The sequence below is a fragment of the Styela clava genome, chromosome 4 (assembly GCF_964204865.1).
Source record: "Styela clava chromosome 4, kaStyClav1.hap1.2, whole genome shotgun sequence".
NCBI lineage: Eukaryota > Metazoa > Chordata > Ascidiacea > Stolidobranchia > Styelidae > Styela > Styela clava.
Window position 1 is genome coordinate 23,386,987 of NC_135253.1, and position 25,141 is coordinate 23,412,127.

Consider the following 25,141-nt stretch of genomic DNA (forward strand, 5'->3'; position numbering starts at 1 on the left):
CTTGTGGCAATATTAGGTTTTCCCTCCCACGTGGTCCTGGAACTCGAATTAGCATTCGCGGTATCCCGACTGAAGCGAAAGTGGAGCAATTAAAATCCATGCTCAACTCGTTGAAGTTCGGGGAAGTCCGCCGAGTTTTTAAAATAAACCTGAAGAACACCCAGGTCTACAACGGCTACATCCAAGCCATTGTTGACGACTTGGATGTTAATAAATTTCCTGATTTTATAATGGTAGGCGGCTTACGTTGCAAAACGTATCTCCCCGCCGAATTATATGTCAAATCCTGCCTCAATTGCTTTAAAACCGGGCACCTTGCTCGCGAGTGCACTGATCCACCATCGTGCCGACTTTGTAAAAAGTCTGGCCACTTGCAGAAAGATTGCCCGGAATATCCTTCCATACCATCTGGAAAGCAGCAAAGCGAGGCTGTGATACGCGAATCTTCTGTCAAACCGCGCGATAATACACCTGAATTAACACCATCCAGACCCTTGGTGAGGACCTCCAGATACAGCTTCTCTAAGGTCCCATCAAGTGTTCCAGTTGCACATGTTCAGGTAGATAAGCAAGCCGGTTCAAGGAAATCTCCTGCTAAAAGTAATAGTAATAAATATTCCAGTCGGGTTACAGTCGATATACATCCTGTCCCGACTGGTGTTGTAGAAATATCGGATTCCCTAGAATCTGAACAAACAGGAAACAATAATAATAGATCTGAAAATAATAGCGTTCCAGTATCGGAGCCGGAAAAATCGGAGGATAACATAGAGGATGAAATTGATACATCTAGCGAGAAGGCGAGTACTCTGGAAGTTGGTATCCTTGATACCGCTGAATTTTCAGAGAGCTCTGATGATAACCACGAATACTTTCGTAAAAAACTTCGTGGTCATCAGAAACCGAAAGAGCCGGGCCCGGACTGGAACTTCTCTAACATCGAGGAACCATCTGGCTTTAGGGATGAGAAGAGGGGACGGGAGAGCACGGCGTCAGACGTCTCTTCAGCTCTCCCCCCCAGAAAATCCCGGATTTTTTCAGAATCACCTACCGGTGATAATAATAAATAGTATAGTTCCTTAGATCCTTCCATTTCTCCATCACTCCTCTATATTGGTGGATTACCATCCATCTTAACTTTTTCTATAATATATGTACGATGGTACTTTTTTTAATTTTTTTATCATCTCCAGTACATATTGTTATAGTAATTCTCATAATATTGATGATAGGACCCTTTTATCCACCTTCCTCCGATGGCTACCCTGAGTATTGCTTCAATTAATGTTAATGGGCTCAGCTCAGGCAGACCCAGGCTGAATCTCTGGTTACAGAGACATCAGCCTGGGATTCTAGCCATTCAACAAGTACATCGTTGCAAGAAGGACGATATTGGATCCTGGGCCATGAGGATGGGATACACAGCCTACCTTAATACGATCCCCCATGAAGTCACCTCTATGAAATATTTTAGAGCTGGGACGGGAATTCTTGTAAAAAATAACATCCCTTGTACTGTTGTTGCGTACAAGGTTTTGATTCCCCACAGACTCGACCGACTGGACTTTTTATATAATAATAGCATAATCTCTTTGTTTAATGCGTACGTCCCGTCGGTTCGAGGCTGTACCCAGACTGACTTCATGGTGAGGATGTGCGGTGTGTTCCAGACTCTGGACCCCATGGATCCAATAATAATCTTAGGTGATTTTAATGCTGTCCTGGATGAGCGTGATGTTCTTATTAAACAGAACTTCAGGCTCACCAGGGCAGAAAAAATATTGGGTACTTCCTTAAAGGCTACAGGGATGGTGGATATCTTCCGCCGGAAACATCCGACTGGCCAGGTCTATACATGTAAAGTAGACACACAGGCGCGTAGGATCGATCGAATATATATTTCTGATCACTACGCGTCCTGTGTGAAAGATATCCACCATCTGATGAACACTGTCTCCGATCACACCCTTGTCCCTGTCTTAGTTTTAGTATCTTCTTCGAAGATATATAGGGGCAAGGGTGTGCCAAAATCTTCCACAAAGATAAGGTGGGGCAGAGGTGCCTGGAGGAATAACACCTCCCTCTATCAGGACCCTGTCTACATCAATATTATTAAAAACTGTTATAAAAGATTAGTTCACCATTTAGAGGATTTCTCACTGATACAGCAATGGTGGGATCATGTAAAAAATAGCATAAGAAAAACAACCACTGCATATTCCATCTTTAAAGTAGCGGAAAATAAAAAGAAAAGTGATATGTTGCAATATTTAATAAGAGATGGTCAAGACCTTAATGAAATAATTAAAATTAGAGCTGAACTTCTTCTTCTACAAGAACAGAGATTAGATTATATTAAGTTAAAAGCCCGTATCTTTGATACTGAAGAGGGCGAGGCACCATCTAAAATTTTCTATCAAAAATTGAAACAGCGGGACCAGGATTCAACTATCATTCAATTAAAGGATAAATTTGGTAATATAAAAGATAATCGCGACGACGTAATTCAAATAGTCCATGACTTCTATGGGGATTTGTGGGGAACCACCTCAAATATTGACGTGGCAACTCAAAATATTCTTATAAAAACCATGGAATCTACCCAAATTACTATGGAAGAAAACATTCAGATTGAATCCTGGACAAATGAAGAGGAAGTTTTAGATATAATAACCGGTATGGAGAACAGCAAGTCGCCGGGTCTCGACGGCTTGGCGAAGGAGTTTTATGTTACGTTCTGGGCCCTAATTAAAAATGAATTCCTCATTCTACTCAACAATATTTTGTTTTCTGGTATTCTGCCAGAATCGTCCAAAAAGGCTCGTGTAAAGTTAATTTATAAAAAAGCCGACGCTTTAAGTTTGAAAAATTGGCGCCCCATTTCAAACTTAAACGTCGACTATAAGGTCATCACCAAACTTTTAACCCAGCGTTTAATAACTCCGTTTTCTCGAATAATAAGCACGACCCAGAAGAGTACTCTTCAAGGTCGCTCCATATTTGATGTGCACTACAACATCAACAGTGCCTTCAATTATGCAAATAATACCAATAGCCCTCATTTTCTTATTTCCATAGATAATCTCAAGGCATTTGACATGGTTCATCATAATTATCTCTTGAGACTCCTCGAGACGATCAACCTAGGGTCAAATGCCTTGAGACTTATTAAATCACTGTATAATAATATAACAAGCGTTATAGAGGTCAATGGGGCGTTTACCCGCGAAATCAGCATACTCAGGGGTATCCGTCAAGGATGTCCTCTGAGTATGCTGCTTTATACCATCAACGTGGAGCCCCTTAGCCGACTTATAACGAGTAACACCACAATAAAAGGAATCAGAATCGGTAATTTCACCCACAAGCTCGATCAGTATGCGGACGACACAAACTTTATTGTGTCGGACGTATACTCTATCGAGGCTATTTTTCAGGAACTTGAATTTTTTCGTATGGCCACCGGTCAGATGATTAATAAATCTAAAACCACCATCCTTTGTATGAACGATAGGGCAAAGGAAATAATTTCTTTCTTTCCCTATAGTGAGTTTATCAAAGATCAAGTTAAAATCTTGGGCATTCACTTTGGGAAAAACCGTGTCAATCTCACTTGGAGTGAAAAGATCTCCAAGATAGAAAAGATCATCAATTTTAATAGATCCCGTTCTTTATCTTGGTACGGCAAGATCTTGGTGATTAATTCCCTAATCTTGTCGCAAGTTCTTTTTAGTGCAAGGTCGGTCTCTGTACCGCGTCACATTATAAAATATATAGATAGGAAAATTTTTTCCTTTCTCTGGACCTCTGAGCCAATGGAAGTTTTAGGCAGGCGAATCCTCCGGAACGAGAAATCAATCGGTGGGATGGGTGTTCCTTGTACGAACACCAAAGTAGTTGCTTGCCAGGCTGAACGATTCCATCAACTGGCCTCCCTTATTAATCCCACACAATTGTGGCACAGGGAGGCCCAGTACAGCCTTGGCAGCAAAATAATCCAGGTTAACCCTGGATTATTTAGCAACTCCATCCCTAACTCCATTCTCGTTCCAGAATCTTGGCTGGGAGCTTTCAACACATTTTGTGTTCTGAAGGCTTCCGGCCTTGATTGGGATTCTGCTAGCCTAGCTTCCATTTATAGAACGCTCATGAGGGACAGGAAAGCACTTCCTCCAACTAATATAGATTGGCTACGTGTCCATCTTCTCGATCACTCCCTCCGGAGCCACTTTAGTAATAACGAGAGAGAAATCTCTTACAGGACCGCCCTGAACGGTTTCCTTTTTGGAAAGCGCAGGGCTGGTACAGGATTTAGATTTAATAAAACCAATAATAGGCTACTTAAACTTAACTGCAAATTTTGTAGACATGGAATAGACACTACTCAGCACATCTTTTTAGAGTGTAAGTTCTGCCTGAGCATGGCATCTGAATTATCCAAGATCTTGAATGATATCAGCTCGAGCCCTGTAAGTGTTTGCATGGATGACATTTTCTATAACACTTATAGTGGCAACAGCTCCCTTACGGTCCTTAAACTCTTCCAGATCTTTAAGGTCATTGTAATTAAAACTAAGAAGATCTTGGATAAGGAAGATTGCTATGCGAAGGCAGATCACTCTAGTAACATCATTAAATCAGTTATTTCTGATTTAAAACAACATTTGCTGGCACGCGAAATGAAATACGAGAATATCATAATATACAACCTAGTTCCAAATTGGAAAGAAATCCTCTCAGGATATGATTTCCAAACATAAATCATCTCGCGTGCCTGATAACTGCTGAGGTATAATGAACCAACATCTATAACCTACCTCCATTGCTACATAATGCTGTAGTACTCCTCCAATACTTATCCCAACCTAAATATTGTTAGTATAATAAAATCTGGGGTAACACAGGAACATGATAATTAATAAAGCGAATTATAACGCCACGCACCTAACTGGCTACTTTATTATCATTTAATTTATGATCTCACTTCTTTTTTATTATTAATTTCTTCACCCTTCTTTTATAACCCTTTCTCTCCATCATTTTCTTTCTAATCCCTTTACTTCGTCATTCTGACTCTTTCTCTTCTATTTCCTTTTTGCCTGGCCAAAACGAAATACTCGCCACTAGAGGGTTCAATGAGTGTGCATCAGGGTGCATTTCTCCGAACCCTCACATGTGGCGGGAAATATTTTGTGGCGGTCAGGCGTTCTGTTAACTGTCTCCTATATTTTTCAGAAAAAGAAAGACCATCTACAAGCCTCCCCTGCAACAAGTAAGTATTAAAAGGTAAGTACCGGTGGGTTGAGGCCTACCATAAAAAAAAAAAAAAAAAAAAAAAAAAAAATAAAAAAAAAAAAAAAAAAAAAAAAAAAAGTAAGCTAGAGCCCGAGCTATTGCTCGTTATTTTATACTGCACATTCCAGATCGAAGTGGTTCGCGCTAACTCCTTCGTGACTTCTTATTCTCGCTAGTACGAGACTTCTCGCGAAGTGAACGAGATAACAACGCGACGTGATACATCCTTTGTTGTCGCCGACTGACTTCTGCTCCCTTAGATTGTTGTCTTACATACATACATGTCTTGTTGGAATAGATTGTGCAACCGAATGGGCTACAAACCAGTGACTATCATTATTCGCTGTATAATTAAGGTAAGTTCTGGAGCCGCGGCTCGTTATTTAATATCGCACTCTTCGGTTGGAAGAAAACGCGTTCATTTTGTCCACGTTAACCCTTTCGTGACTTGACCTGTCAAAAAACCTTTCCGTGGGACCAACGATTTAACCCGCGCAGGTGCACTTCGTTTGATGGTTGCCGACATCGCGGCGAGTCAGGTTTCTGCGTTACTCGCTGTGTATGTCCAGACTGCTCGTCCAAGAACTTCAAATCTTGTGAGCATAGACTGTGCAGCCGAATGAGTCTCAAAGCAATGGCTATCATTATTCGCTATTTGATTAAGGTAAGCTAGCGCCCGAGCTGCGGTTCGGTATTTTTTATTGCATTTTCCATACTCCAATTCGTAGAATATTTCAATTCGTTCGTCCTAACCCTCTCTTATCTTTTGGCTTTGCGCGAGACACACCGCGGGCGGGCCTCGTTTGTTGTCGCCGACTTCTGCTTCTCGTTTTAGTATTCATTCGTACGCTTTGGCATAGATCGTGCAACCGAATGGGCTTCAAAATATTGGAAATCATTATTGCTGTTTTGATTAAGGTAAGCTAGAGCCCTTGATCAACAGCACGGAGCGTCTGGTGGTCTTTTCTGCCATTCCGCGGCTTTTGCCAGCCCGCTCCGAACTAGGTGTATTGGGAGTGGCCTCTCCCCCTTCGGGAATTTCTTAGAGGCCACCCCGGCGTTTCCGTAACGGTTTTTATATAATAAACCGTTACCGCTTTTGTTTGTTGCTCTGTTAGTTTATAAACTTCTGTTAGTTAATAGCCCCAATTTCTACTACTACCATAATATCTAGCTCGTTTTTATTATCCTTCAGTTAGTTTCTTTGTAGTAGGTTTCCTTAATAACTCTTAGTTGAATAACATCTGGGGTTCTACATTTCTTCTATAGTTTCTCCGTAAAGTTCTTGATGTCTGCCAGGACACACCTGCCTCTCGGCAGTCAGAGTGTCTCTGGCAGACCGGCAACTGGACCATCTGACCCGCAGACCTCTTCTTCTTCGGCAGCCAAACCACTATTCTCAAGTGTCGCAGCGTCGATTCCGAAGGTCGCGAACGTGAAGGGGATCGAAGTTCAACGTGGGGAGTCAATTGACGCCACAACATCGCAGGACATCCCCACTGTCGCCGCTTTCTACCAACTTTTTTCGTCGGTTGAGCAGCTTCGACCCTTCAGGTCACTTGTTGAAGGAGTGTTCCCAATTAGATCGGGAACTTGGAATATCACCTTCCAGGCGGCAGATGGGGGAAATCGTGACAAGTTCCTATCTACGATAGGAAACGAGCTTGATACCCCATCTGGCCGTATTAATTTTTTTTTGCCGCGTGGTTTGGGCACGCGCATTAGTGTGCGGAGTATCCCGACGGAGGCGACGATCGAGCAAATTACCACCATGCTCGACTCGCTGAAGTTCGGGAAGGTACGCCGCGTATACCGAATATACCTTAAAAATACAAAGGTATATAATGGCTACATTCAAGCCATTGTTGATGATTTTAACAGGAATAATTTTCCTGACTTTATCAACATAGCCGGTATGCGCTGTAAGACGTACCTCCCCGCGGAACTCTATGTAAAATCATGTTTAAACTGCTTCGCTACCGGGCATTTGGCCCGAGAGTGCATTAACCCCCCCTCTTGCCGCCTGTGCAAAAAAACCGGGCATGTGCAGAGGGACTGCACCGACTTCCCCTCCATTCCATCTGGCAGGAAGTCTAGTGAAGCAGCACCACCGCAAATTAAATCTCCCGTACAATCTGTTTCTAAAACCTTGATGGGGAAGGCGAAATACACCTTCGCCAAGATCTCATCAAGTGCTCCAGCAACGCCTGTACGGAAAGAAAAGGAAAATAATAATTATAATAAGGAGAACTCTTCTAGTAAGACTGGTAATTTTCTCAGTCGGGTTACAGTTGATGTCCATCCTGTCCCGACCGAGATACACGATATTACCGACTCTCTAGAGTCGGAAAATATGGGAGATAAAATTAATAGGGTTTTAAATAATGGTAGTGGTCCTGGAAAGGACTCGGCTAACCTGGAAGAAAACAGCGACGATGATGAGAGCTCTCTGGAAGCTGACTTACTTAATATAGCCAAACTAACAGAGTGCTCGGAAGAAGAACACGTGTCTTTTCGCGAGAAGATACGCATCCATCGTAAATCCAAGGAGCCGGGTCCGGACTGGGTCTACTCCAAAATTGAAAAGCCTTCGATTCTCAGGGACGAGAAGAGGGGACGCGAGAGCTCGTCTTCGGACGCGTCATCAGCTCTCCCCCCCCGTAAATCCCGGGGTCTTTCAGAACCATCGGCCGGTGAATAATAAACCATAGCTCCAAGTTTTCATAATCCCTCTTTTCTGTTTTTTCTATGCTGGTGGATTAACATCCACAATAACCATTTTGATTAATCGTACTATACCAACTGTGCGTAATTTATTGAGTGGTATAATATATAATTATTACCCAAATCTCTTTTAATGGATACTTTGAGTTTAGTTTCACTCAATGTTAACGGACTGAACTCAAATAGACACAGGTTAGGCCTCTGGATACGGAGACACCAACCTGGAATAATTTCCTTGCAACAAGTACACCGTTGCAAAAAAGACGAGATTGATTCCTGGGCAGCCGACCTGGGATACACCGCACACCTCAATACCATCCACCATGAAGTCACCTCGATGAAATATTTCAGAGCTGGGACTGGAATTCTAGTTAAAAATAACATCCCCTGTACCATTCTATCGTACAAGGTTTTAATTCCATACAGGCTCGGCCGTCTGGACTTTTTTTTCAATAGTAGCATTACATGCTTAATGAATGCTTATGTTCCTTCGGTTCGGGGCTGTACTCAGACTGACTTCATGGTGAGGATGTGCGGTGTGTTTCAGACCCTAGACCCCCTGGACCCACTTATAATTTTAGGGGATTTTAATGCCGTCTTGGATGAGCGTGATGTTCTAATTAAACAGAACTTCGGGCTCACCAAGGCGGAAAAAATACTTGGATCCTCTTTAAAATCTCTTGGTATGATTGATATCTTCCGCCAAAAACATCCGGCTGGTCAGGTATATACCTGCAAAGTAGATACACAGGCGCGTAGGATTGATCGAATTTATATCTCCGATCACTACGCGGCCTGTGTGAAAGATATCTATCATATAATAAATACAGCTTCAGATCACACCCTTGCTCCAGCCCTAGTCTTGAAATCCACCTTGAAAAAGGTGGATGGAAAGGCTAGACCGAAATCTTCAACGAAGATTAGATGGGGCAAGGGTGCCTGGAGAAATAACACCTCTTTATATAGTGATCCAGAATATCGGGAAATAATAATTAATAGTTATAAAAATCTTGTTCACCGCATGGAAGAATTTTCATATATTCAAGATTGGTGGGATTTCACTAAAAATAGTATTAAAAAGAGTAGCATTGCTTTTTCCATCTATAAAGCAGATTTACATAGAAAGAAAAAGGACCATCTGGACTTTTTAATTAGAGATGGACAACATCATGCGGAAATATTAAATTTAAGAAAGGAACTTCTTCTTCACGAGTCAAAAAAATTAGAATTTATCAAATTAAAAGCACGTATTCAAGGGATGGAAGAGGGTGAAGAGCCCACCAAAATCTTCTATCAGAAACTTAAAAAAAGAGATCAGGACACCATAATTACACAACTTAAGGATAAATTCGGACAAATTAAAGAAAAACCGGAGGAAATAATTAGTATAGTCCATGACTTTTATAAGGATCTCTGGGGAACCACATCAGATATTGATGTGGCAACTCAGGATGAACTTATAAAAGTCATGGAAACCACTCAGTTATCGAGTGATGATAACGGCCTAATTGAAAATGGAACTACTGAGGAAGAAGTCTTTTCTATAATAAAAAATATGGACAATGGCAAGTCGCCGGGTCTCGACGGCTTGTCTAAGGAATTTTACTTAGCGTTCTGGACCCTAATCAAAAAAGAACTCATAATTATAATTAATAACGTTTTATTTTCTGGCATACTGCCAGCATCATCAAAAGTAGCAAGAGTTAAACTAATTTATAAGAAATCCGACGCTTTAGATTTGAAAAATTGGCGTCCGATTTCAAATCTAAACGTCGATTATAAAATCATCACAAAACTTCTTTCTAGGCGCCTTTTAAATTCCTTCTCTGGCATAATTAGTCCGACCCAGAAAAGTACCATTCTGGGTCGGTCTATCTTTGATGTGCATTATAATATCACAAGTGCACTCAATTATGCCAAATACACTAATAGTCCGTATTTCATTGTTTCCATTGATAATCTCAAGGCGTTTGACATGGTTAATCATAATTATCTTTTGAGACTTCTCGAAAGCATTAACCTATGTCCAAGCGCCTTGAGATTGATAAAATCCATTTACACCGGCATTACCAGCATCATTGAGGTAAATGGGGCCTTCACCAAAAAAATTAACATACTGAGAGGCATCCGTCAAGGGTGTCCTCTTAGTATGTTACTCTACACCATCAATGTGGAGCCCCTCAGCCGATGTGTAATCAATAATAAATTAATAAAAGGTATTCGTATTGGTAATTTCACCCACAAATTGGATCAGTATGCGGACGACGCAACTTTTGTTGTGTCGGACGCATACTCGATTGATGCTATTTTTAATAACTTGGAGCTCTTTCGTCTAGCCACAGGGCAGCGGATCAACAGAGAAAAAACCTCCATCCTCTGTACTAATGATAGGGCGAAGGAGATTCTATCTTTTTTCCCCTATCATAGATACATAAAGGACCATATTAAAATCCTTGGAATCTACTTCGGTGAAAACCAAATTAATATAACTTGGAGCGAGAAGGTCTCCAAGATCGAACAAATAATTAATTTTAATCGGTCTAGATCCCTATCCTGGTACGGCAAGATCTTGGTTATCAATTCCTTGATCTTGTCTCAGGTTATTTTTAGCGCGAGGTCGGTCCCCATACCACCTCCTGTCATAAAATATATTGATCGCAAGATCTTCTCTTACCTCTGGATCTCTGAGCCTATGGAAGTATTGGGCCGGCGGATCCTCCGGAACGGTAAATCTATAGGTGGAATGGGTGTTCCCTGTCTTAACACCAAGATAGTTGCTTGCCAGGCTGAACGTTTCCAACAACTGGCCTCTCTTGTTAATCCCACACAATTGTGGCATAGAGAGGCCCAGTTCAGCCTTGGCAGTAAAATAATCCAGGTTAATCCTGGTTTGTTTAGCAACTCGATACCCCATTCCATCACCGTTCCGGAATCATGGCTGAAAGCCTTCAACACATTTCGTGTTTTGGGGGCTAAAGGCCATGATTGGGATTCTGCCGGTCTAGCTTCCATATATAGGACCCTCATGAGTGAAAGAGAAGAAACTCCTCCATCTAATATTAACTGGGAGCGTGTCCACCTTTTGGACCGCTCCCTCAGGATTCATTTTAGTAACCCCGAAAGGGAAATTTCTTTCAGGACCGTCCGAAACGGGTTCTTATTTGGACAACGTCGGGCGGGAACCGGTTTTAAATACCATAAATTAAATAACCGGCTGCTTAAACTTACTTGTAAGTTTTGTCGCCATGGAGTGGATAACACTCAACATCTCTTTTTAGAATGCAAGCCCTGCCTAAGCATGGCATCCGAATTATCCAGAATCTTAAATAAAATCTGTTCGAGTCCTGTAAGTGTTTGTATGGATGATATATTCTACAACACTTACAGTGATAACCATACTCTCGCGGTCTTGAAAATTTTTCAAATTTTCAAGGTTTTTGTGATTAAAACAAAAAAGATTCTGGATAAGGAAGACCGCTATGCGAAGGAGGGCGACGCGAATAATATAATAAAATCAGTTATTACTGATTTTAACGAACATCTTCTGGCACGTGAGTTAAAGTATGGGGACGTGACCATCTATGATCTCGTTCCTAATTGGAAAGAGATTCTTTCTGGTTACGATTCCCATACATAAGTCTCGCGTGCCAATTATTATATTATCTAAATAATAGTATTGGGTGTCATAACAACCTGTCCTCATCTCGATTGCTACCTAGTAACTCTATTACTTTGATAATAAGATCACCAGTTGAAAATAACTAGGTGTAATATAGTTACCATTAACATTAGGCAAACAAATAGTTAATAAAACGCCACATACACCTATCTACCTGGCAACCTTTATTATTATTTAATTTATACTCTTATTTATTTTTGTTATCTTCTTCTCTCTTTTATAGCCCTTTCTGCTCCATCATTTTCTTTCTAACTCTTTTCTTCGTCAATCTGACTCTTTTTCTTCCATTTCTTACCTGCCTGGCCAAGACGGAATACTCGCCACTAGAGGGTTCAATGAGTGTGCATCAGGGTGCATTTCTCCGAACCCTCCCATGTGGCGGGAAATGTTTCGTCGAGGCCAGGCGTTCTGTTAATCTTTACCTTTTATTTTTCAGAAAAAGAAAGACCATCTAAAAGCCTCCCCTGCAACAAGTAAGTATAAAAAAGTAAGTATCGGTGGGTTGAGGCCTACTTAAAAAAAAAAAAAAAAAAAAAAAAAAAAAAAAAAAAAGTAAGCTAGAGCCCGAGCTATTGCTCGTTATTTTATACTGCACATTCCAGATCGAAGTGGTTCGCGCTAACTCCTTCGTGACTTCTTATTCTCGCTAGTACGAGACTTCTCGCGAAGTGAACGAGATAACAACGCGACGTGATACATCCTTTGTTGTCGCCGACTGACTTCTGCTCCCTTAGATTGTTGTCTTACATACATACATGTCTTGTTGGAATAGATTGTGCAACCGAATGGGCTACAAACCAGTGACTATCATTATTCGCTGTATAATTAAGGTAAGTTCTGGAGCCGCGGCTCGTTATTTAATATCGCACTCTTCGGTTGGAAGAAAACGCGTTCATTTTGTCCACGTTAACCCTTTCGTGACTTGACCTGTCAAAAAACCTTTCCGTGGGACCAACGAGTTAACCCGCGCAGGTGCACTTCGTTTGATGGTTGCCGACATCGCGGCGAGTCAGGTTTCTGCGTTACTCGCTGTGTATGTCCAGACTGCTCGTCCAAGAACTTCAAATCTTGTGAGCATAGACTGTGCAGCCGAATAAGTCTCAAAGCAATGGCTATCATTATTCGCTATTTGATTAAGGTAAGCTAGCGCCCGAGCTGCGGTTCGGTATTTTTTATTGCATTTTCCATACTCCAATTCGTAGAATATTTCAATTCGTTCGTCCTAACCCTCTCTTATCTTTTGGCTTTGCGCGAGACACACCGCGGGCGGGCCTCGTTTGTTGTCGCCGACTTCTGCTTCTCGTTTTAGTATTCATTCGTACGCTTTGGCATAGATCGTGCAACCGAATGGGCTTCAAAATATTGGAAATCATTATTGCTGTTTTGATTAAGGCAACCCCTCACCGGGTTAGGCCCTCGACAGCAACGAAGCAAGAAGAAAAGGAAGAAGAAGATGAACTACGCCGAAGCCGCCTCAACAACGCCTACACCTACAAGCGAAGAAACGACTGCACCGACTACACGACCTCGCACTCTGTTCCTGACAACCACCAAAGACCTGGACTTCCCTCGACTGTTCGACATCCTCAAGACCGACTCAGCGTCCCGAAACTACGTCGACAACATCACGGGACTGTTCGAGGGAAGAAAAGGTCAGTGGATATGTACTTTTGCCGCCACCGACGACCCCAACTCTAGCTGTCGCGAGCAATTCTTGCACGACACAAAGGGTGAAATAAGAGTTTCAGACGGTGCTATTACGGTATCGCTGCCAACCGAAGCACCAGTCCGAATTTCCATTCGAGGGATACCGGGTGAAACTTCTTACAGCAAGGCCGTGTCGACAATCGAACGACTGCAGTGCGGAAAAGTCCGGAATGCCACCAGAAACTGGTACAGAGGTACGTCCATTTATAACGGATACACTTCCTTTTTTATTGAAAATTTTAAAAAGGACAGGTTACCAGATTACTTGGTCATCGACGGGAAAAGCTGCAAAACTTACCTGCCCAGGGAATTATACGTGCCAACCTGTGGTAGGTGTTTGCAATCCGGTCACAACTTCACCGAATGCGAAAGCGAACCAGTCTGTCGCTACTGCAAACAACTGGGCCATCTTTTAAAAGAGTGTCCATCCAGAAGGAAAGAATTTCCATCAATTTCCGGATCTACATGGACCCTTCCACGACGTCGAAAACAGCTATCAGAAAACCCACCTCATTTGGAACAACCAAGTAATCAAAATGCTTCACAACCTGCAACAGGATCGGATTTACAAAATGCCTCACAACCTGGACTAATTTCGGATTTACAAAGCGCTTCACAACCTGGACTAAATTCGGATTTACAAAATGCTACACAACCTGGACAAGTTTCGGAATTACAAGTCAACCAAAATGCCGTACAACCTACACTACAAACTACAAAACCGGATATACCAGTCGATCAAATGGATTTACAACCTGAATCGACCATTCTTGGACATACTCCGCATGACAACAGGATTGATCCAACCTCGGATGTAATCGAATTTTCTTCCTCCACCGATTCAACCGACTTAAAAGAAGTTAGTAATTGGTCGGAGTGCGAGGATGTGGGAAGCGTTATAAGCCCTCTGTTAACACCGCCGAGTCAGCCGCAACTCAAACAAACAAGGCAATCGTCAAGACTAAAACAATCATCGACGATTGGAAACACCCCTTTTCATCCTCCATCGAAAGGCAACCCTTATGTAAGAGTGATGGTGCACAACATCCAGCCACCGGACTTAACAACATCTTCCGTTTTTTCTACTACACCTGATGAAATATCTTCCGCACCGGCTAATCTAGAATACAACCAATCAAAATCCAAATCCGTGGACTTACCTGAACCAAATCTCGACAATTCGGATTATGCTAATAAAAGAAGCCGTGAAGAAACGTCATCAGACTCGTCATTTTCGACCACTTTGGAATTTAGACTTGTTGGCAAAAAGAAAAAATAGTTGTAAGTTAATTCGGACCCCACAAATCAAAATTCTGTAACCTGGACATTTAATTCGGCCTTTAAACATCTAGCGTATAACAAACTGCCCAGTTGATGGCATAAAACTCAACTTGATAATACCATCCCACTTATAGCGGATGTGATGAATGGAAGACTACCTCTTCATGTGGTATATAAAATGGTGATCTCTATGGCAAAGAGAAGGGATCCATATAACTTCCGTCGGCATAGTCTGGGTATGAAGGCAATTGGGCTGGATTCCAGACTTTGTCGTTCTGATCCGTAAGAAAAAAAAAAAAAAAAAAAAAAAAAAAAAAAAAAAAAAAAAAAAAAAAAAAAAAAAAGTAAGCTAGCGCCCGAGCTGCGGTTCGGTATTTTTTATTGCATTTTCCATACTCCAATTCGTAGAATATTTCAATTCGTTCGTCCTAACCCTCTCTTATCTTTTGGCTTTGCGCGAGACACACCGCGGGCGGGCCTCGTTTGTTGAGCAGCTCGGAAGTGGGTACCTCCAAATAGTAGCTCTTTACGTATCAGTGGTTATTTAACATTCGGCTCCATCGTGTGTAACCGCCTTGGCTTTATCAAGGGTTTGTCCTGGCGCCCCTTGATTCACCAAAACAGAGTTTGTTTAGGGTTAAAAGCCCCGCTCTGCTCGCTTTCCGTGAGAGGCCCCTCTCTGCGCGTTTTTTAAGGGGCCTCTCGACAAGGGAGAGTGCAACGGTTTTCGGACCCGAGCACCAGGCCCTCGGCCGAAGAAGTATAACTGCTTTAAGGACGTAATAATTCAGTTTATCTGCCGAAAGCCTAAGTAACTTGAAGATTGGAATCTGATTTACTTGGACTATTAACTCGGACTCATTGGATTACTAACACTTGGACATATACATTGGGATTTATCGGACCTGAAGATGGCTTACGCTGCAGCTCTATCCAAAGGACAGGCGCCCGAACCAACATCGAGGGAAAGGACACTACTTGTAGAAACCTCCAAAGAGCTGACGTTCCCTCAAATCTACGAAATATTTCGGAAGTCACCACAAACGGCAATATACGCCAAAGATATAGGATGCTTGTGGGAGTCGTCGCAAAACAAATGGATTTTATCTTTCAAGCCCCTGGTTGACGGGGCGGACAATCGTCGAGAGACCCTCCTGGACAAAACTGACGGCCGTTTGGTCTATGGAGACGTCACCATCACCCTCTTCTTGCCTTCTCCACCGCCAGTCAGGATTTCCGTCCGCGGAATCGCGTACGAAACATCCCGGGAAGCAGCGATTGCAGCTATGAAACGCACCGGATGTGGAGAAATAACCAAGGCTGTGCGACTTTGGCACAAAGGTACTGATGTCCACAATGGGCACACGGCTTTCATCATCAAGAATTTTAAGATCGATAAACTACCTCCATTCGTTACCATCGATGGCATGAGGTGCAGGACGTTCCTGCCAAAAGAACTTTATGTACCACGCTGTAACAACTGTTTTGAAAGTGGGCACACAACGGCGTCTTGTGTGAACGAGGTTCGATGTCGTGCCTGCAAACAACCAGGTCACCTACAGAGACATTGCACCAGTGGGAAACCAAATCAACCAATAGAAGAGGAGATAAGAACGAATCGAAGGTCAAAACCAATTGGAACAGAAGCTTTGACATCTATGTCTGTAGTTCCAGCGGTATTTAATCAAACAATTTACCACAAAATTGATGATGACGTCTCGATAGGGCTGGACACAGCTACCTCCTTCAAACCGAGAGGTTTCAGTTCTGTTAAAGCGCCAACAACCCAACATAAAAATATTGTCACAGAGGTACAAATACACAACGAAGACGCCGAAGTAAATAAAGATAAATCTGAACCCAGGAAACCTGTTCCATTTGAAATTACAGAAATAATATCACCGATAATTGAAGCTTTGCCCAGAAATAACAGCCAAGGAATCACTTTGGACTCGCAAGAACCAGAAATTCAGCTTGCCCAAAACGTGCCTCCAACACAATGGGGAGAGGATAGGACGTTCTTATGTACGCCGCCTTCCCAGCCTAACACAGATAATGTTTTCGAAGCCAGAGAAATTGAAGACGGAGGTCCAATGGCATACTTATTTGCCCCAAGGTCACAGCAAACTTCTCGGAAGAAGGCTATTGCCAACAAGAATGTGACTCTGTTAAAATCGTCGAACCCAGTAGCTGCTCTAAACCGACCAAGGAGTCACAGCGACCTGAGAGGGAGACCGGATTCACCATCACAAAAAAGAATGAATACCAGTCCCGAAAAACCCGACTCCAGCGAAAGGAAAAAAACCAAACCGGTTAAAAAAGCAGTCAACACCGAAAAGAAATAAACTTACTAGATGCGGTTGTGCTCCATCAACGTAAACGGATTTAGTATACACAGGGCAGAAATAGAAACTCTTATCAAAAACTACAAACCGGATATCTTACTCATACAGGAAATGCACAAAATTAATATAGTTCCAATAGAGTCATGGTCCAAAAATCTTCATTACAAATTATATCACAATACGCTATCTCATAACAGGTCGGACATCAAATTCTTTAAATCGGGTACTGGTATCCTAGTTCACGAAAAAACTGAAAATACTGTTATCAACTATGAAATCATAACTGAAAACAGGGTTGATCTGCTACGTATAAAACTCGACGAAACACCTTTGAACATCGTGAACGTTTATGTCCCATCAGGAAGACAAGGTGCTCAAACCACCTTTTTTCGAGATTTATCGGAAAAATTGACTGAAAAGTTGCAATGTATGCAGCATCTTGTGATGTGCGGTGATTTTAACTCTATATTGGACAAAAAGGATGCTTATTTTGTAAAGGAATTTACTCTCTCCAAAGCCGAAAAAATTTTTGACGCCTTCCTTACGGAACATGATATTATCGACCCATTTAGATATAGATACCCGGATAAAAAAGTGTTTACAATGAAAATCCATAAACAATCTCGACGTATTGATCGAATCCATCACTCAAGAAACTTGGATCCAATAGTCAAAAAATTTCAATATTATCCAAATCTCGTTTCGGACCACATGCTATTCTCATTCCTTGAAATTGGGGAGTACACACAACCTCGGTGGGGAAAAGGTGCATGGCGGAACAACGTGTCGCATTACGCCGACGATATTTATATTGAAATCATAACCCATAAGTTTGAAGAGTGCCTTGATTTCATGGGCCACTTCGTTACAGTCCAACAGTGGTGGGACTACTTTAAACACCAAATTAAAAGTGAGACAATCAACTTCTCGATATATAAAGCAAAATATAAAAGGGACCAAAAACTTCAAATTGAACAAGAATTAGCGGAGCTGATTATAAACGGAAATGATTCGGACACCAATAAAATTTATGAATTAAAATCAAAATTACAGGCCATACAGAAACAAAAAGTTGCTTTTACCAAAACAATAGCTCATATCGAAGCCACTGAGGAGGAAGAAAAACCATCCCGCTTCTTCTATGATAAAATCAGATACAGAAAAAACAAATGCACTCTACGAAAGCTTGTCCTCCCCAATGGGGAAACTACAACAGACAAAGAAACCATCTTAAAAACAACTCATGAATTTTATAGCGACCTCTGGGGAATTAAATCAAACACAGATGAAATACAACAGCGACACCTAGTTGACCTAATGAGTGAACCTAAAATCATACATGAAGTTTCCGAAAATCTGGACCTACCTATAACTGAAGAGGAAATTTATAATACTATCAAACAAATGGACAATTATAAATCACCTGGTTTTGACGGTCTAGCAAAAGAGTTTTACATCACTTTTTGGCCTTTAATAAAATTACAGTTCACCCAATTGATGAATAATATCTTGATATCCGGACAAATACCGAACAGTTGGCGCTACGCAAGGATTATTCTGTGTCATAAAAAAGGGGAAAGGACGATGCTAAAAAACTGGCGTCCAATTGCGAACCTTAACGTCGATTACAAAATCATGACAAAAATTCTGTCCAACCGCCTTAAAATCGCTTTGGACGGGGTAATCTCAAGTACTCAAAAATCGACTTTACCCGGAAGATCAATACAGGATATTCATAACAACCTGGATAGCGTAATTCGTTACTCTCACGAAAAAAATATTCCGTCATGCATCATGACAGTCGACCAACTCAAGGCATTCGATACGGTTGACCACCAGTTTCTTTTCAATCTACTGGAAACGGTGGGAGTGACCGAAAAAACAACCAATCTGATAAAAGGCCTATACTCCAATATCGTAAGCATCGTTGATGTTAATGGTGCATTCACCGAGGAAATCCGGATCCTGCGTGGGATACGACAAGGATGCCCCCTCAGCATGCTCCTTTATACGTTGAATGCGGAACCGCTGGCCAGGCTTGTTCTCGCAAATAAACGTATCAAGGGAGTTATGCTGGGGAGGAAGGAAGAAAAATTAGAACAATATGCTGACGACGCCACTTTTATAACATGCTCCCCTTTTTCACTGGAACACATTTTCAATGAATTAGGGAGATACTCAGAAGCAACAGGACAGAGGGTGAACCCGGATAAAACTGAGATTTTGTGCATTACATACCCAGCTGAAACTTCATTAAACCTAACGCAATACAAAAGATTTGGGAAAAATAGAATAAAAATTCTGGGAGTTTACTTCGGTCGAGGATCTATTGAAACTACATGGACGGAAAAGTGTGCAGATGTCAGGCAAATCCTTAACTGCACTAAACCAAGAATGCTGTCCTGGAGGGGTAGAATGACTGTTCTGAACTCCCTGGCACTCTCGTTGATTAATTACAGTGCTAGAGTTCACATCATTCCTTTGTCATTCATCCATCAGCTACAATCCGACCTTTTTAGGTACCTCTGGTTTCCGGAAACTATTGAGGTGGTGTCCAGAAAAAAATTGCTACACCACATTTCAAATGGAGGCATCAATATGCTTGACGTCAAACTGAAGGCACAAGCATGCTTGGTATACAAGATCAGCCAGCTATGTGCCATATCATCCCCGACCGAATTCTGGCACCATGAAGCCCTGTTTTCATTAGGATCAAGAATAATGTCACTCAACAAATCACTGTATTCCAACTCTAGGCCTCACTCAATCAAAGTTAATCTCCACTGGCGACATCTACTTAATATTATTCATGTATTAGATTTCACTCCGGACGAATGGACCACAACATCCTTAAAGATAATATATAACAGGCTAAAATTAAAGACATACGATCAACCAAAATCAGACCTAACACGGGACTGGTATGCGATACATCTCTTGGACCGAAATTTGAAACATCATTTTACTAACATCGAGCGTCAAACATCATATCTAATTGTCATGGATGGATTTTTGTTTGGCCATAGGAAATGGCGGTATGGAATGATTCGTCGAGATGTAAACAAGCGTCCAATGAAACTCAATTGCAAACTCTGTGCAAATAACCAGGATAAGACAAGTCACATTTTTCTCGAATGTCCGGAGTACCAGAATCTACATGAAGAACTCAGATTAACAATGGAAAGGGTCTGTGGCATGCAGCTGGATATATCCCTACAATCAATTTTTGAAAACTCATACACAGGGGTAAATAGTTTGGCAATCCTAAAAATGTACAACATATTCAAGTTGGAAATCATCTCACTCAAACATAATCTGGACAGGGATAACCGATACATAAATCCAGAAGATTCATCTATACTTCTCGAAACCGTCTTCCGTAAATTCAAAACCTGGATGTACATAATCAAGGATCGATATGGATCAACAGACCTCTACAATTTGTCGAACGAGTGGGAGAATGCATTGGATGGGATCATACAGGATGCACGACCTTAATTGGCTGAGAAGTAAGACGCACAATCTGGAACTTTCTAATCAGTCACCACAAATGGTAGCCAACATCAGTCGTATTAGCCAACCAGGCCTGACCTACACCAATCGCGGGATAGTATATAAATGGTTTTGACGACTATCCATGTACTACTACTACGGATGACCGATACGTCCGAAAATTACTGGTTTTGGTTTTTATAAAACATAAGCAATACCATCTCGAATTGCGGATATGATGTTAGGAAGCTTACCATACTAGTTTGGTAAAGACGATCCCTTTATCAAGGGATAATGAGTCTAATACTTCCGTTGGCATTACTGGGCATGAAGGCATTGGGCTGGATTCCAGTAATGTCATCCTGATCCGTTTTAAAAAAAAAAAAAAATAAAAAAAAAAAAAAAAAAAAAAGCTAGAGCCCGAGCTATTGCTCGTTATTTTATACTGCACATTCCAGATCGAAGTGGTTCGCGCTAACTCCTTCGTGACTTCTTATTCTCGCTAGTACGAGACTTCTCGCGAAGTGAACGAGATAACAACGCGACGTGATACATCCTTTGTTGTCGCCGACTGACTTCTGCTCCCTTAGATTGTTGTCTTACATACATACATGTCTTGTTGGAATAGATTGTGCAACCGAATGGGCTACAAACCAGTGACTATCATTATTCGCTGTATAATTAAGGTAAGTTCTGGAGCCGCGGCTCGTTATTTAATATCGCACTCTTCGGTTGGAAGAAAACGCGTTCACTTTGTCCACGTTAACCCTTTCGTGACTTGACCTGTCAAAAAACCTTTCCGTGGGACCAACGAGTTAACCCGCGCAGGTGCACTTCGTTTGATGGTTGCCGACATCGCGGCGAGTCAGGTTTCTGCTGTGTATGTCCAGACTGCTCGTCCAAGAACTTCAAATCTTGTGAGCATAGACTGTGCAGCCGAATGAGTCTCAAAGCAATGGCTATCATTATTCGCTATTTGATTAAGGTAAGCTAGCGCCCGAGCTGCGGTTCGGTATTTTTTATTGCATTTTCCATACTCCAATTCGTAGAATATTTCAATTCGTTCGTCCTAACCCTCTCTTATCTTTTGGCTTTGCGCGAGACACACCGCGGGCGGGCCTCGTTTGTTGTCGCCGACTTCTGCTTCTCGTTTTAGTATTCATTCGTACGCTTTGGCATAGATCGTGCAACCGAATGGGCTTCAAAATATTGGAAATCATTATTGCTGTTTTGATTAAGGTAAGCTAGAGCCCTTGATCAACAGCACGGAGCGTCTGGTAGTTTTTTCTGCCATTCCGCGGCTTTTGCCAGCCCGCTCCGAACTAGGTGTATTGGGAGTGGCCTCTCCCCCTTCGGGAATTTCTTAGAGGCCACCCCGGCGTTTCCGTAACGGTTTTTATATATTAAACCGTTACCGCTTTTGTTTGTTGCTCTGTTAGTTTATAAACTTCTGTTAGTTAATAGCCCTACTTTCTACTACTACCATAATATCTAGCTCGTTTTTATTATCCTTCAGTTAGTTTATTTGTAGTAGGTTTCCTGAACAACTCTTAGTTGAATAACATCTGGGGTTCTACATTTCTTCTATAGTTTCTCCGTAAAGTTCTTGATGTCTGCCAGGACACACCTGCCTCTCGGCAGTCAGAGTGTCTCTGGCAGACCGGCAACTGGACCATCTGACCCGCAGACCTCTTCTTCTTCGGCAGCCAAACCACTATTCTCAAGTGTCGCAGCGTCGATTCCGAAGGTCGCGAACGTGAAGGGGATCGAAGTTCAACGTGGGGAGTCAATTGACGCCACAACATCGCAGGACATCCCCACTGTCGCCGCTTTCTACCAACTTTTTTCGTCGGTTGAGCAGCTTCGACCCTTCAGGTCACTTGTTGAAGGAGTGTTCCCAATTAGATCGGGAACTTGGAATATCACCTTCCAGGCGGCAGATGGGGGAAATCGTGACAAGTTCCTATCTACGATAGGAAACGAGCTTGATACCCCATCTGGCCGTATTAATTTTTCTTTGCCGCGTGGTTTGGGCACGCGCATTAGTGTGCGGAGTATCCCGACGGAGGCGACGATCGAGCAAATTACCACCATGCTCGACTCGCTGAAGTTCGGGAAGGTACGCCGCGTATACCGAATATACCTTAAAAATACAAAGGTATATAATGGCTACATTCAAGCCATTGTTGATGATTTCAACAGGAATAATTTTCCTGACTTTATCAACATAGCCGGTATGCGCTGTAAGACGTACCTCCCCGCGGAACTCTATGTAAAATCATGTTTAAACTGCTTCTCTACCGGGCATTTGGCCCGAGAGTGCATTAACCCCCCCTCTTGCCGCCTGTGCAAAAAAGCCGGGCATGTGCAGAGGGACTGCACCGACTTCCCCTCCATTCCATCTGGCAGGAGGTCTAGTGAAGCAGCACCACCGCAAATTAAATCTCTCGTACAATCTGTTTCTAAAACCTTGATGGGGAAGGCGAAATACACCTTCGCCAAGATCTCATCAAGTGCTCCAGCAACGCCTGTACGGAAAGAAAAGGAAAATAATAATTATAATAAGGAGAACTCTTCTAGTAAGACTGGTAATTTTCTCAGTCGGGTTACAGTTGATGTCCATCCTGTCCCGACCGAGATACACGATATTACCGACTCTCTAGAGTCGGAAAATATGGGAGATAAAATTAATAGGGTTTTAAATAATGGTAGTGGTCCTGGAAAGGACTCGGCAAACCTGGAAGAAAACAGCGACGATGATGAGAGCTCTCTGGAAGCTGACTTACTTAATATAGCCAAACTTACAGAGTGCTCGGAAGAAGAACACGTGTCTTTTCGCGAGAAGATACGCATCCATCGTAAATCCAAGGAGCCGGGTCCGGACTGGGACTACTCCAAAATTGAAAAGCCTTCAATTCTCAGGGACGAGAAGAGGGGACGCGAGAGCTCGTCTTCGGACGCGTCATCAGCTCTCCCCCCCCGTAAATCCCGGGGTCTTTCAGAACCATCGGCCGGTGAATAATAAACCATAGCTCCAAGTTTTCATAATCCCTCTTTTCTGTTTTTTCTATGCTGGTGGATTAACATCCACAATAACCATTTTGATTAATCGTACTATACCAACTGTGCGTAATTTATTGAGTGGTATAATATATAATTATTACCCAAATCTCTTTTAATGGATACTTTGAGTTTAGTTTCACTCAATGTTAACGGACTGAACTCAAATAGACACAGGTTGGGCCTCTGGATACGGAGACACCAACCTGGAATAATTTCCTTGCAACAAGTACACCGTTGCAAAAAAGACGAGATTGATTCCTGGGCAGCCGACCTGGGATACACCGCACACCTCAATACCATCCACCATGAAGTCACCTCGATGAAATATTTCAGAGCTGGGACTGGAATTCTAGTTAAAAATAACATCCCCTGTACCATTCTATCGTACAAGGTTTTAATTCCATACAGGCTCGGCCGTCTGGACTTTTTTTTCAATAGTAGCATTACATGCTTAATGAATGCTTATGTCCCTTCGGTTCGGGGCTGTACCCAGACTGACTTCATGGTGAGGATGTGCGGTGTGTTTCAGACCCTAGACCCCCTGGACCCACTTATAATTTTAGGGGATTTTAATGCCGTCTTGGATGAGCGTGATGTTCTAATTAAACAGAACTTCGGGCTCACCAAGGCGGAAAAAATACTTGGATCCTCTTTAAAATCTCTTGGTATGATTGATATCTTCCGCCAAAAACATCCGGCTGGTCAGGTATATACCTGCAAAGTAGATACACAGGCGCGTAGGATTGATCGAATTTATATCTCCGATCACTACGCGGCCTGTGTGAAAGATATCTATCATATAATAAATACAGCTTCAGATCACACCCTTGCTCCAGCCCTAGTCTTGAAATCCACCTTGAAAAAGGTGGATGGAAAGGCTAGACCGAAATCTTCAACGAAGATTAGATGGGGCAAGGGTGCCTGGAGAAATAACACCTCTTTATATAGTGATCCAGAATATCGGGAAATAATAATTAATAGTTATAAAAATCTTGTTCACCGCATGGAAGAATTTTCATATATTCAAGATTGGTGGGATTTCACTAAAAATAGTATTAAAAAGAGTAGCATTGCTTTTTCCATCTATAAAGCAGATTTACATAGAAAGAAAAAGGACCATCTGGACTTTTTAATCAGAGATGGACAACATCATGCGGAAATATTAAATTTAAGAAAGGAACTTCTTCTTCACGAGACAAAAAAATTAGAATTTATCAAATTAAAAGCACGTATTCAAGGGATGGAAGAGGGTGAAGAGCCCACCAAAATCTTCTATCAGAAACTTAAAAAAAGAGATCAGGACACCATAATTACACAACTCAAGGATAAATTCGGACAAACTAAAGAAAAACCGGAGGAAATAATTAGTATAGTCCATGACTTTTATAAGGATCTCTGGGGAACCACATCAGATATTGATGTGGCAACTCAGGATGAACTTATAAAGGTCATGGAAACCACTCAGTTATCGAGTGATGATAACGGCCAAATTGAAAATGGAACTACTGAGGAAGAAGTCTTTTCTATAATAAAAAATATGGACAATGGCAAGTCG

The 25,141-nt window shown here is 42.0% G+C and overlaps 1 protein-coding gene across 1 annotated transcript in view; it reads left to right on the forward strand.

Annotated features, from left to right (window-relative positions):
- LOC144422154 (uncharacterized) overlaps nucleotides 1-15,030 on the forward strand; it is a 63,454-nt gene extending 48,424 nt beyond the window's left edge. Inside the window, exon 2 of the mRNA XM_078112002.1 lies at nucleotides 14,974-15,030. The gene's annotated coding sequence lies outside the window, so the exon portion shown is untranslated. The remainder of the gene's footprint in view (nucleotides 1-14,973) is intronic.
- Nucleotides 15,031-25,141: the final 10,111 nt, after the last annotated feature.